Source organism: Pimephales promelas, chromosome 13 (assembly GCF_988280905.1).
Source record: "Pimephales promelas chromosome 13, fPimPro1.hap1.1, whole genome shotgun sequence".
Classification (NCBI taxonomy): domain Eukaryota; kingdom Metazoa; phylum Chordata; class Actinopteri; order Cypriniformes; family Leuciscidae; genus Pimephales; species Pimephales promelas.
In genome coordinates this window covers 31639095-31652395 of record NC_142781.1, presented here as the reverse complement: position 1 = coordinate 31652395, position 13301 = coordinate 31639095, and the positions used below count along the sequence as shown (strand labels likewise).

Below are 13301 nucleotides of genomic sequence, written 5' to 3'. Positions count from 1 at the left end.
CCTGTAATAAGGCCCAGTGCATTTAGGTACACTAAAAGGCTGCTTGGTTCTGTTTCGGGCCCCATGCCCAGTGAAGAGCCCTGGCATTGCTGCAAGCTTAGATATTTAGGCTGTAAGAGCACCAGGTGAGTAATAGGTCAGAAAAGGCTAGTCGTCTATGCCAGCGACTCGTGAAAGGATGTCATTTTGCCTCATGCAAATTTCCACGGCGTACGCTAGTATCAGCTGAGGCATATTAGTGTTATCATTGGCACTGGCCGAAAGGCAGCGCAAGCAGGTAAAGAGACATATTGAAAATATTGAAAAGGTCTCGCAAAACTCTTATGGGATTACCTTACAGACACTTTCCACGGTTGAAAGCCACTGAATGGGACCATTGTACGGTGCAGACTCAACCCAGGAAAGTAAACTTTGTCAGGACCCAGTTCATTAGCACCTAGTTTAGTGTTTTAGGCATGTCGTTTGGACAGGGCTTACGGGGGAAACCCCGCTCGAGCATATACACCAGACCCTACAGGGGATTTCCAGTGCAAATTGTTCTGTACAAAACTCTCAATGGGTATGTGCTTAAAGAGTTACTCCATATCAGAAGCTCAAACCTCATCATTATTATTATTATGACATCATTGCAAAAAATTATGTTGTACTCAGCATTTTGTCTTTTTAATTATATATATAACTCTAAAAAATCCTGGGTTATTTCAACCCAAATTTCGGTCAAATATGGACAAACCCAAATGTTGGGTTAAAAATTTCATTTAAAAATGTACATTTGAAAGTGAAAGTTGGGTTAAAATTTTAAATTACATTTTTAACCCAACATTTGGGTTTGTCCATATTTTACCCAATTTTGGGTTAAAACAACCCTGCATTGTTTAGAGAGAGTGTATAAAAAAAGCACGATCAATTACTTGATAAGCAATATGCAAGATATTAAAGAGGCCATATTATGCAAGATATAAAAGAGGCCATATTATGCCCTTTTACAAAGTTTTGTTTTAGTTTTTGGGGTCTGCTAGAATAGGTTTTCATGCTTGAATGTTCAAAAAACTTATAACTTTTCACATACTTGACATTGTTGCAGCACCTCTGTTTCCAGTCTGTCAGTTTATTTCCTGTCTCTAAGAAAACCCTCCTTCCAAAAAGCTTATTGTGCTCTGATTGGTCGGCTGTACCAATGTGTTGTGATTGGTCAACCAAGTAGTTGACCAATCACAATGCTCCTTATCATAACTGCAAGTTTCAACACATTACTAACTCAACTGCAAGTTTCAACACACTAACTCAACTCGACAAGGCTTCACCCCCTTTTTTGCGTATGATTTGAGCAGTCACACTCACAATTCTGACTTTTTTAATATTCAACAATATTATTGATCTGTGCTGTATTATTTTCATGTTATCACTGTGAAGCTGCTTCGATACAATCTGTATTGTAAAAAGCGCTATATAAATAAATGTGACTTGACTTGACTTTATTTCTCAGAATTGCGTGATATAAAGTCACAAATGCGTGTTATAAAGTCAGAATTGCGAGATATAAAGTCGAAATTGCGTGTTATAAAGTCAGAGATACATGATATAGTCAAAATTGCGTGTTGAAAAGTCAGAATTGTAAGATATACAATATAAAAGTTTTTTTTCCATGAGAATTGGCCTGATAACTCGCAATTGCAAGTTTATATCTCACAATTCTTTTATGTCAGAATTTTGAGAGATAAACTCGCAGTTATGTGTTATAAAGTCAGAATTGCAAGATGTAAACTCAATTCTGTCTTTTTTTTCTCACAATTGCGACTTTATTTCTCAGAATTGCGACTTTATATCTCACAATTGCGACTTTATTTCTCACATTTCTGACTTCATATCTCGCAATCAAGAGATAAAGTCACAATTATTTTTTTTTATTAAGCGGTGGAAACAAGCTTCCATAAGAAACAGTATGCACTGATATAGAAATTAATTCATGTGTGACAGTGACTTTGTGTGTTGTAACTTGCTCAAACAGCAATATTACACACTATTAAAGAAAGTTGAAAATGCTAAAAAAAAAGTATCCTGCCCTCATTAAGTTATTTTAAAATGAAAATGAAGTGAGTTTATGCTTTTTCAAATTCAAAATTCAAATGAACTCAAAGATAAAACAAGATTTTTTTTCTGACCCCATTGTTTTTAAGCAAAAACTTTTCAGAAAACAAAACTTAATATCTCAAGCCATTTATACTTTTCAAATAAATGTATTTTATTTTAAGAATGTTTAGAGAAACAAGACAAAACCACTGAGAAAGAACTTTTTTTTCGCACTGATTTGTTTTATGTGTTTTTCTTTCCTTTCCCCTCGTTTCCCTTTGCAAATGCACAAAGTTTCCCCTCTCTTTTTGTTTCATACAAGAACAGTAAATCAGAATTGTCCTGAACAAGGTATACCCCTCTGTTAGTCAGGACTGGAAAAAGAGCGCTATGTTTGGGACGATGGAGTGAATGAGAGATGGTCAGATTAAAGGGAAGCTTGTTTGCACCTGTTTTCCGACTTCAGAAGAGCAAATGTTTAGAGTTTCCACTTTGACTTTTCCATTCGCTTATTCATTTACATTTCACGTTTCTAACTTTACTCGGACACCGGCTTTGACATACGTCACAGGCAACCTCGTATTTACGCGTCAATCCTATAATCTGCTTTTAAACGAGCCTAATTATGTGTATAAGAGCTCTCTCACTGGGTGTAAGTTTCCAAAACCAATAATTCCCAGACATCAGCTGTCGTGTGTGGGTATATATCGCGATGCATCGTGCCTCCCGAATGCTTACAAATGGCGCATTGGAGGCCACTCTTTAACTCGAGCTTAAATTGTATGGTTTAAAGCTACAAATCTGAGACCGGTTTTTAGGAACAGGATTTAGGAAACGGGATGGGAACAAGGATTTGCATTAAGAAGAACATGATTGGCTGATACTTTTACCCCTCAGATTTAGAGTCTTAACATTTTGGGTTAAAGTGTACTAAACCACTGTATATGTATTGTCAGGTTCAGGGTTGTCTAATTTGTTATTATTGCTTTGTTCATTAATATAATTTTACCTCTTTTTAATAAGTTCATTAATATAATTTTACCTCACATTACCTCTTTTCTCTAAGTGTCTGAAAACGTTCGTTGGTCTAATTGGTCAAAGATTCGGTCTCTCTAAACCCCTCCTTTCTGAGAGCCTGCTCTGCTCTGATTGGTCGGATGGCCCAGTCTGTTATGATTTGTCGACATGTCAGAAACCAAACAGCCAATACCAATCTGAGTTTCAGCTCCATATCTTCCTCAGTGCTTGTAAACACCGTGATGCGAATAGTAACAATGTTTTTTTTTTTTTATCAATTCCATCACTGCTCCTCATCCTTTTGAAGTGCAAAGTGGATTCTCAGTGCAGAAATATAGCCTCTTCTCAACATGTTGACTACATGAATCAAACTCTTCTAGTCTCAGCTACAACTAGTGTTTGAGGGTCAAAGTAGACGTTGTTCCCAATGAAGCCCATACTTGCATTATGCTCATTTCTTACATTGTCACATACTGTAGGTATAAAACACGAAATGAGACATCAGTTAGATGACGCCGCTTGGGATGAGACCGGGCTGACTATTCATGATCTAGAAAATATACAGCATATTATTTACTGTTTGAGTTTTGATAAACCATCTTCTTGCTCTAAAATAGTTTTAGCTAAATAACAGGTCTGGATCTCCATCTTTTTACCACATTACAACAACAAAAGCACTTGAACGCAACACACTGGTAAATACCAGTTCACAAGTGGAAAATATCATATTTTATTTTAGTAAAGTCAGTGTTCATTTAGTATAATTGAGAAAGTATTTTTTTATTAGATATACATTTTATTAGTATTTTGTTTTGTATCTTTTTGAGTTATAATTTAATTTACAAAAGGAGGCGTGAAAAAATGCACCCAAAAGCCTATCCTAAAGGAAAACTCAGAACTTCACAAAAATTGATGAGCATGTGTCATAACATCATTAACAAGCATGCAAAGTTTCGTGGAGGTCGGACTATAGGTGACGCTATAACTGTTAAAAAGCTTTAAAACCATATATTTCCTATGGTAAATTGCCAGTATTGGCTGCAAATGGTGTTTTCCATCTATTATATCAGTGGATAAATGTATGCTAAATAAAAGTGAATGCCTTTTGATGCTTTTGTGCTTAAAGGCCTTAACTGCTTGAACCCCGATAAATGCTGCTTGCAGCTTTAATTTTAATTGAATTCATTTTAATAAGTGTAATTCATAACAATTTATTAATTTCTTTGTGTTTTGTCATTTTATTAGATTTAAAAAAATCTATAGTATTTATTTATTCTTATTTTAGTTTATCGAGTTAAACTGAATGAAAATGAGAAATAATAAATAAAAAAAGTTTTTATTCAATTATCAATTAATGTTTGTAAGAAAAATGTTTTTTTTTTACTGGTTTTACTTTAAGTTAACTATAATAACCCTGTTACATGGTTAGATACTGCTATCAATAAAGTTTCATAGCCAAAGCTCATAGGTAGGGCCAAATCTGATTTGTCCTCTAATCCTTCCCAGGATAAAGAACATAGAACCGCTTTGTTATAAATATCTTTTCCATGACTTGAATCATTCAACAAGACCTTCCAAAGATCTGCTGAAATCGAGACGATTCTTTTTGTATGCTTCAAAACATGCAAAGTCTCCCAAATCTAGGTATCGCATTTCTTTTTTAACGTTGACGAATTTGGAGTGCGCGACTCGATTGTTCTGGATCCAGTTCTGAGCTGCAAGACTTTTTATATATATGACAAATCCGGTGGGAACTTGCTGTAAAATCCCTCAAAATGACCAGTCCGTCTCTATCGCTGTTGATTTTTTTTTTGTGCTCTTCTGGTCAGACAAAAATGCCATGTTGAGCAAAACCTCCTCTCACTTTTTTTGGCTCGTGTGGGACGGCCTATTTGTACACGCTTAAACAAATTAGAGGAGCAGCTGTGCAACTCTGTCCTATCCGTGCTGGCGTTGTGCGATTAAAAATATGCTCTGGTAAAAGCCAGCCTCTCTTCTCCCAAAATATACGGCTGTTTCTCTGGCTCTCAGGTCCTTGCCGTATTTACAATCAGCCTTCCCTGCACTCGGACCCAAGAGAGAGGAAGAAAAAGTAGGAGTATGGAGAACGAGAGAGAGAGAAAGAGAGACCACCTATGCAGATGTTTTCCAGACGTGGAACATGCTGGATGCCAAGAGGCACCTGTTGAATTGCAGATGTGTTTTTTCATTTCCTCAGATATAATTGAGCAACACACACTGGCTTTTAAAAAACAGGGTGTATAAACATCACATGCGTAAAGGAAATAACCTCAGACACGGTTTACGAAAATTTCGAAGACGATATGCGTTGATGTGATTCCAGCCAAGCTGTTTAAAATGGCATGCACATGTCGAGAGGTGACATGAAGTGGCGTGACGCTTTTCATGCCGTGTTTATGACACAGCTGTGTGAATCAACCTCGCAGGGCGTCGACTGAGGTGTTTCCCAAACTTTCCTCAACATTTCCAGATTTACAGCACACACTCTCTCTCTCCAGGAGACCCGAGTCTCTCAACACAGGAAGCTCTGAGTCCCGTTTTGGGTCGCGGTGAAGATACAGCAGGTCCACATCAACATGGAGACACAGGCGGCCTCTGTGACGGCCAGCTGCGTGTCTGGAATAGAAGTCATCTAATTGCGTGGAAAAGATGGCCACCGACCGCCAGCAAACAAACAGAGTCCCTCTCACCTGTCGCATGACCTACTTCACGACGGAAAGTACCGCTGGGTTGCTCAAAGCACGTTATTTTATGGGCCGAAGCTGGTTTATTTTAGTTATGCAATTAGGAACTTAGGAGAACACGGTATCATAAATCAGCCTAGAAAAGGTCAAATGTACAGGCCTTTCAGGCCCATCTTCTCTTAACTTGACGTACTATTTGAATGTGTCTGCTTTGTAAATGTAGGCTTCAAAGAAAGTACAAGCGAACAAGCACAAAGACTCTTAGCTCTGAATGAAAACCAGTTCTTTGTGGGTAAATCTCAGAAAATGTGAAAACAATCAATCCTAAAATCAAAATCCATAGTAAGTCTATATTGTATAAAGAAACTTTAATATATAACAATATACTATTATACTTAAAAATAAAAAGGACATTTTACAAGAAAATACTGTTTCAGTAATTGTTTGTAATTTTCTTCAGTGTAGAACTTAAAAATAAATATGCACAAAACTTTTTTGTTATTCTTTCTGGAGGTTATTATTACTCTAGTAGGTGGTGACTTTTTGAGTGCGTGACTTTGGGTAAGTAATTGAGTCAATCATTCAACTGATTCATTCAACAGCACTATGAAAACAAGTGACTATCTTTATGAGTCATTCACTTTAATGTGTTAACACTGATTTATTCAGTCTTTAAGTCTGCTCAGTTACTGGGATTTTCACGCACAACCATTTCTAGGGTTTACAAAGAATGGTGTGAAAGGGGAAAAACATCCAGTATGGGGCAGTCCTGTGGGCGAAACGCCTTGTTGATGCGAGAGGTCAGAGGAGAATGGGCCGACTGATTCAAGCTGATAGAAGAGCAACTTTGACTGAAATAACCACTCGTTACAACCGAGGTATGCAGCAAAGCATTTGTGAAGCCACAACACACACAACCTTGAGGCGGATGGGCTACAACAGCAGAAGACCCCACCGGGTACCACTCATCTCCACTACAAATAGGAAAAAGAGCCTACAATCTACAGGAGAGAGTTGAAGACTGGAAAAATGTTGCCTGGTCTGATGAGTCTCGATTTCTGTTGAGACATTCAGATGGTAGAGTCAGAATTTGGCGTAAACAGAATGAGAACATGGATCCATCATGCCTTGTTACCACTGTGCAGGCTGGTGGTGGGGGTGTAATGGTGTAGGGGATGTTTTCTTGGCACACTTTAGGCCCCTTAGTGCCAATTGGGCATCGTTTAAATGCCACGGCCTACCTGAGCATTGTTTCTGACCATGTCCATTCCTTTATTGCCACCATGTAACCATCCTCTGATGGCTACTTCCAGCAGGATAATGCACCATGTCACAAAGCTTGAATCATTTCAAATTGGTTTCTTGAACATGACAATGAGTTCACTGTACTAAAATGGCCCCCACAGTCACCAGATCTCAACCCAATAGAGCATTTTGGGATGTGGTGGAACGGGAGCTTCGTGCCCTGGATGTGCATCCCACAAATCTCCATCAACTGCAAGATGCTATCCTATCAATATGGGCCAACATTTCTAAAGAGCACCTTGTTGAATCAATGCCACGTAGTCTTAAGGCAGCTCTGAAGGCGAAAGGGGTTCAAACACAGTATTAGTATGGTGTTCCTAATAAGTCCCAAATTGACTTTTTTAAAATCTTTAGAACCCCCTTTAAGCTTTTTCATCTTACTTTCCTTTCCAAGAACTTCATACTTAATTGTACCTAACATCTCTTTTTGTGTTTCAAGAAAGAAAGAAAGAAAGGTTTGGAGCAACATGAGGGTGAGTAAATAATGGCAAAATGTACATTTTTGGCTGAACTATTTCTTTTAAAGCATTCCTGTTAAATTCAGACACTGAAACTCAAGTCAATATGGGGGCATTCACAAAAGACAACAGCAAAGTTTTACGAGAGTGTTACAACAGCATGGTACCGTGGCAAGGTGTACGGCAAAGCTAAGCTGTCAGTCATCTCTTCTGTGTTTCAGAGGAATGCGTAAGTGGCCATGCCGCCAACCTGCATGCAGCTCAGTGTGGAAATGTAGGCCACACTGCAAATATTTGGTTTGGATTGAGAAATTGAATTATACTGGCACGGAAAGCCAAGAAATAAAAAAGAGCAACCTTGGGAGCCATTATGCAAAGTGAATGGAGGCTTCAAACCGAGTGCTACTGGTTTTCATTTAGACAGGAAAAATCCCTCAGTCGCAAAACCAATCTGCTTAAATAAACGCTTCCCCAAATCTATCTTTGTCTTGGAAGTAAGCTGTTGGGTTCGCAGTGCCTCGGGTAGTTCATTCGGGTTTTTTACTCCAGATGTCTATAGATTTCGTCTACATTTTGATTCGTTTTTTTCCTTCCCAGTGGCCTATTTATGGTTACGGTAAGAACTGCAGACCGAAACAGCTTGTAGTTATGCTTATGTGATGGTCTGATACAGGTGACAAAACATAAAAGCTGATAGAGAGGAAAAGCAATCAACTTTGAATGAAGTTACAGTAGACCAGCTCTCAAAACAAGGGAGCAAATTGGGAGTAAAACATGTAATAAAGTCTTGCACACTGGTCGCTTTAGCATCTCCTCTGGGTCGTTTGGCTGTTGAAATGTTTCCTGCGATGAACGTAACAGATAACGTTTCTGCAGAGTTGCTGTAACATATCTCACATCAGATCTGAAAATGCAACGTTTCAACGTCCAATCAACATTGAACTGACTCAAACTGAAAAACGACACTATTGTCTTCTGTAGAGCTGCTTATAGCTGAATTGAACTGGTTACATTATTGACGTTTACACACTCTTACTGAGCTAAACTGAAACACAGAACTGACTTGAGTTAAATAGTGACATTATTGTCTTTTTAGAGAAGCTTTACAGCCAAATTTAAATTTGTCTCATTTCCTCTACACTGTAAAAAATGTACCGTAAAATTTACAGTAACTTTCTGGCAACAATTAACCAGTAAGTTACTGTGAATAATTTTTACAGTAAGGGTACTGTACTTCCATTTACAGTATTTTATGTATATACGGTGCAATCAAAAACAATGAAATACTGTGATTTTAGTTCTATTTACAGTATTGTTTGCCAGTAAGTTACTGTGAATAAGTTTTATAGTAAGGGAACTGTACTTTAATTTACAGTAATTTATGTCTATACTTACTGTGAAATCAAAAACAATCAAATACTGTGGGTTTAGTTAAATTTACACTAACTTACTGGCTAATTGTTGCCAGTAAGTTACTGTGAATACGTTTTACAGTACTGTACTTCCATTTACAATATTTTATGTATGCACTGTGAATTCAAAAACAATTAAATACTGTGATTTTAGCTCTATTTACAGTAAATAACTGGCTACTTGTTGCCAGTACTGTGAATACGTTTTACAGTAAGGGTACTGTACTTCCATTTACAGTATTTTATGTATATACTGTTAATTCAAAAACAATTAAATACTGTGATTTTAGCTCTATTTACAGTAACTTACTGGCTACATGTTGCCAGTAAGTTACTGTGAATACATTTTACAGTAAGGGTACTGTACTTCCATTTACAGTATTTTATGTCTACACTGTGAAATCAAAAACAATTAAATACTGTGTATGTTTTCTTGTGTTACTGTGAAGGTGTTTTGAAAGATCTGTTTTGTATAAAGCGCTGTATAAATATAAGTTAGCCTTGAATTCGATTCCATACCAATCCACAGCTTACACTTTCAATGCATAAAGTGAAATAAAACAAAATTGAGGCAAAAATGGCAACACTTGTCGTAATTGACAGGCATTCCAACATGGCCGGCTGTGTAGAAGCTCATGGCCTTGGCGTTTGCTTTGTTTGCTCACAGCTGAGGCACAGAAGAAAGGGAGGACCATCAGGAAAGGGCCAGCTTTGACAATTCCTACACAAAGGCAGCACTGTTGTCTAACAGTGTCCAGTCTGTTTCAGTGAAGTTTGCACTGTTCCACAGGCACATTTCATGGAACAGTAAGCAAGCAAGGCCAGTAACAGGCCTATTGAGTAGGGTGATACCATTCCTAACAGGGCCAAACCAGGGCTTGGTTCTCCTCCCTTTGAAAAGGTCAGAGGCCTCTAATTGCCCAACAATCTTACTGTGTTGTGCAGGTGTTCATCCACAAAGTCACATGAGGACTGGACTGTGGGAAGAGAGCGATCTGGACGAGCGTTGATCAGAGGCTCTGAGTGAGTGTTACAAAAGATCTCAGCTGTTCATAGTGTCTTTTATTACTCAGAGGTTGAGCTCTAATGGTTCAAGAGACGTGAAGGGTTAGTTCACACAAAAAATGAAAAGTCTGTCGTCATTTACTTGTCTCAAACCCATGAGACTTAGGTTCATCTTCAAAACACAAATTAAGATTAAACTTAAAAAATTTTTTTTTAAAACCCTAAAGATTTCCTATTAAAACTAAGATAAATATATATTTAGTTACCTGAAATTTCAAAGGAGAAACAGAAACCTCCCTTATTTTTTGTTTCGAAGATTAACCAAAGTCTTCTGGGTTTGGTACGACATGAGTAAATAATGAAAGAGTTTTCATTTTTGGGTGAACTATCCCTTAAAGGAGTAGTTCACTTTTAAAAAAAACTTTTGCTGATAATTTACTCGCCCCCATGTCATCCAAGATGTCCGTGTCATTCTTTCTTCAGTCGAAAAGAAATTAAGGTTTTTGATGAAAACATTCCAGGATTTTTCTCCATATAATGAACTTCAATGGGAACCAAATGGTTCAAGGTCCAAAAGACAGTTTCAGTGCAAACTGCAAACTGTTCAAAGGGCTTTAAATGATTTCAGATGATGAATAAGGGTCTTATCAAGCGAAACAATCGCTCATTTAATAAATAAATAACAAAGTTTAAGTTTTATAAGCTCAAATGGTCGCCTTGCTCTGTTGAGGGTGAGGGTGTGATCATGATGCGCATTTGTGACTCTCCTGTTCGAACTCGTTCATCAAAATGAACGAATCTTTTACCGAGTCAACTCGTTCATTTTGTTCGTTTGAATGAACCAAATGAAACGAAAAAAAGATTTGTTCGTTTTGATAAGCGAGTTCGAACAAGCGAGTTTGCAGTCACGAACACGCATCACAGAACAGAGCAAGGCGAGCATTTGAGCTTATAAAACTTAAACTTTGTTATTTATTAATTAAATGAGCGATCGTTTCGCTTGATAAGACCCTTATTCATCGTCTGGAATCGTTTAAAGCCCTTTGAACAGTTTGCAGTTTGCACTGAAACTGTCTTTTGGACCTTGAACCGTTTGGTTCCCACTGAAGTCCATTATATGGAGAAAAATCCTGGAATATTTTCATCAAAAACCTTAATTTCTTTTCGACTGAAGAAAGAATGACATGGATATCTTAGATGACATGGGGGTGAGTAAATGATCAGCAAAAGTTTTATTTTAAAGTGAACTACTCCTTTAAATGAACTTTTCGTTTATGTTTGATTCAACAGTTGCACACGATTTGCATTTTTGTTTTTTTATTTGTTTCTCGAATTTGCCACATTGACCAACAGAAAGCTACTTGGTTTGTGTAACAAAGGTTTTTTAATAAGGGAAGGAGGAGGCGGGAACCAGCGAATGTTAAACATATAACTTTAATAAAATAAACATAAACAACAAAATGAAAGAACTGCGGCTGCCCCTCATGGACAACTGCTGCATAAATTAAAACATAAACGTCCCAGGCCTAAACCTCTCCCTTCCTTCACTGCCGTCACTCCTTTTCTCCGACCCTGCCCTGCTGGCCACAGTTTGAAAGCAGTTTCTGTGTGAGCTGTGCTTCATTTTTTATTTTTTTTGCCAGAGTATCTGCACTTTTATGCAGGCAAAAAATATCTTGAATTATTTTTTAAAACTTGACAGGTTTCTGTGCAATAGTCTTTTCTTCCCTATTGTGACATATCCAAGTGAAAGCTTCTCAAACAAGACATAAAAGGGCGGGACTTGATTGATTGGTTGTGGTTTGCTATTGGTCGATCTCATGCGAGTGACAGGTTGTCCCGTCCTCTCACCGGTCTAAGGGAAAAGATGTCCCTGCAATAAGGAGGGGAAGTTATTTTGATTAAAGATTACAAGGGCACACCAATTTAAAAATGAAAAAGTTCATGGATAAATAATTTAAAATAAATGCCGCAATATTCCATTAAGGTATAGCCTACATTTTGAATCAAACACAGTACATCGGCGTTGCTAGCACCATGCTCTAATGCTTGAACAACAGGAATGCCTTAAAAGTTATAAATGATAGTTTTTACAGTCACTATTTTGTCAGTACATTTATTTTTTTTAAATGCAAAGTCGCTTTTGAGAAAAGCGTCCGCCAATGCATGCATGCATAGAGATAAGATTCACTGATTCAGACTGCCCCCTAATGGGCATTCCTTTTAATATGTCACATTGCTGTAATGTTAACGAAATGGATGATGATTTGAATTATGTGCCATACACCACAGATTTAACAAGGACAATTTGTGAAAATAAGCTGCATGAAGGAAGATTGCTGACAATTCAGGTTTGCTTCATTCAACACAGCTTAATGTCTGTCTGCAAAAATACATTTATTTGTTATTTACTTGAATTTTGTTTTTCATTTGCACCATTTCAGTCTCTGATACGTTTTGGAAGTGTGATGATGTCATCACCGGCCACCCGTTGCTACAGCTTTTGGAAATGACTGGCAAAAGGAAACTAGCGGACAGGACCAGAGTTCCCCACATCAGTCGCTCTCTGCCTCTGATAGGTGGTTTCCAGTTTCATAATGACAGACTGAGAGACTTGTATTAAAAGTCTCCCATGCCACTTCGACTCTTTGACTGACGTCAGACTTAAAAATACAAGCATGACAGCATTTCCATGGGAGACTCCGTCCTCATAATGTACATTTCCAATGAGTGGCTAAACTGAGGCTAAAGGGGTGTCCAGAAAGACAATTTTACTGGTGAGATTTTCATTTCAGTTCTCAATTATGTCTCCTTTAAGTCTCAGAGGTTTCTCCCAAGTAATAAAAATAGACATGCATATATTTGTCAGCATACAATGGAAGCCAATTTCCACTATATAAGGGGACAAAATGATTCTGCGGTAAACATTAAACAGTAGAAATGTTTTGTAATAATTGTGATTTATGTCACAGAACATTTGTTTCTTTTTAACACAGAATTATTAGGTCATTATTTCTTACATAATTTCTAGTATATCATAACTTTTTAAACTATAACTTTTTTTAGTTTTTTACTAATTGAAATGGTTTAGTATAATAATATTCTTGTTATGTCATCGTAATGACTTTTAAGTCATAATTGACTTTTTTAAAAATGATTTTGACATTATTATCTCATCATTTTATCACTTTATGCCATTATTATGATTTACCGAAGCATGATTTTCTTTTCATATGTGCTGAAAATGGGCTTCCATAACATAATCTGTAAAATGAATACGGAATACATTTGGTCTTGGAAATGTTTAACGAGAAATATTTGATTTCATA

The 13301-nt window shown here is 37.2% G+C and overlaps 1 long non-coding RNA gene across 1 annotated transcript in view; it reads left to right on the top strand.

Annotated features, from left to right (window-relative positions):
• LOC148976872 (uncharacterized) overlaps positions 1–13301 on the top strand; it is a 43394-nt gene that overhangs the window by 24611 nt on the left and 5482 nt on the right. The window contains exons 2-3 of the long non-coding RNA XR_016146072.1: positions 9913–9990; positions 12417–12749. This is a non-coding gene — a long non-coding RNA (uncharacterized LOC148976872). The remainder of the gene's footprint in view (positions 1–9912; positions 9991–12416; positions 12750–13301) is intronic.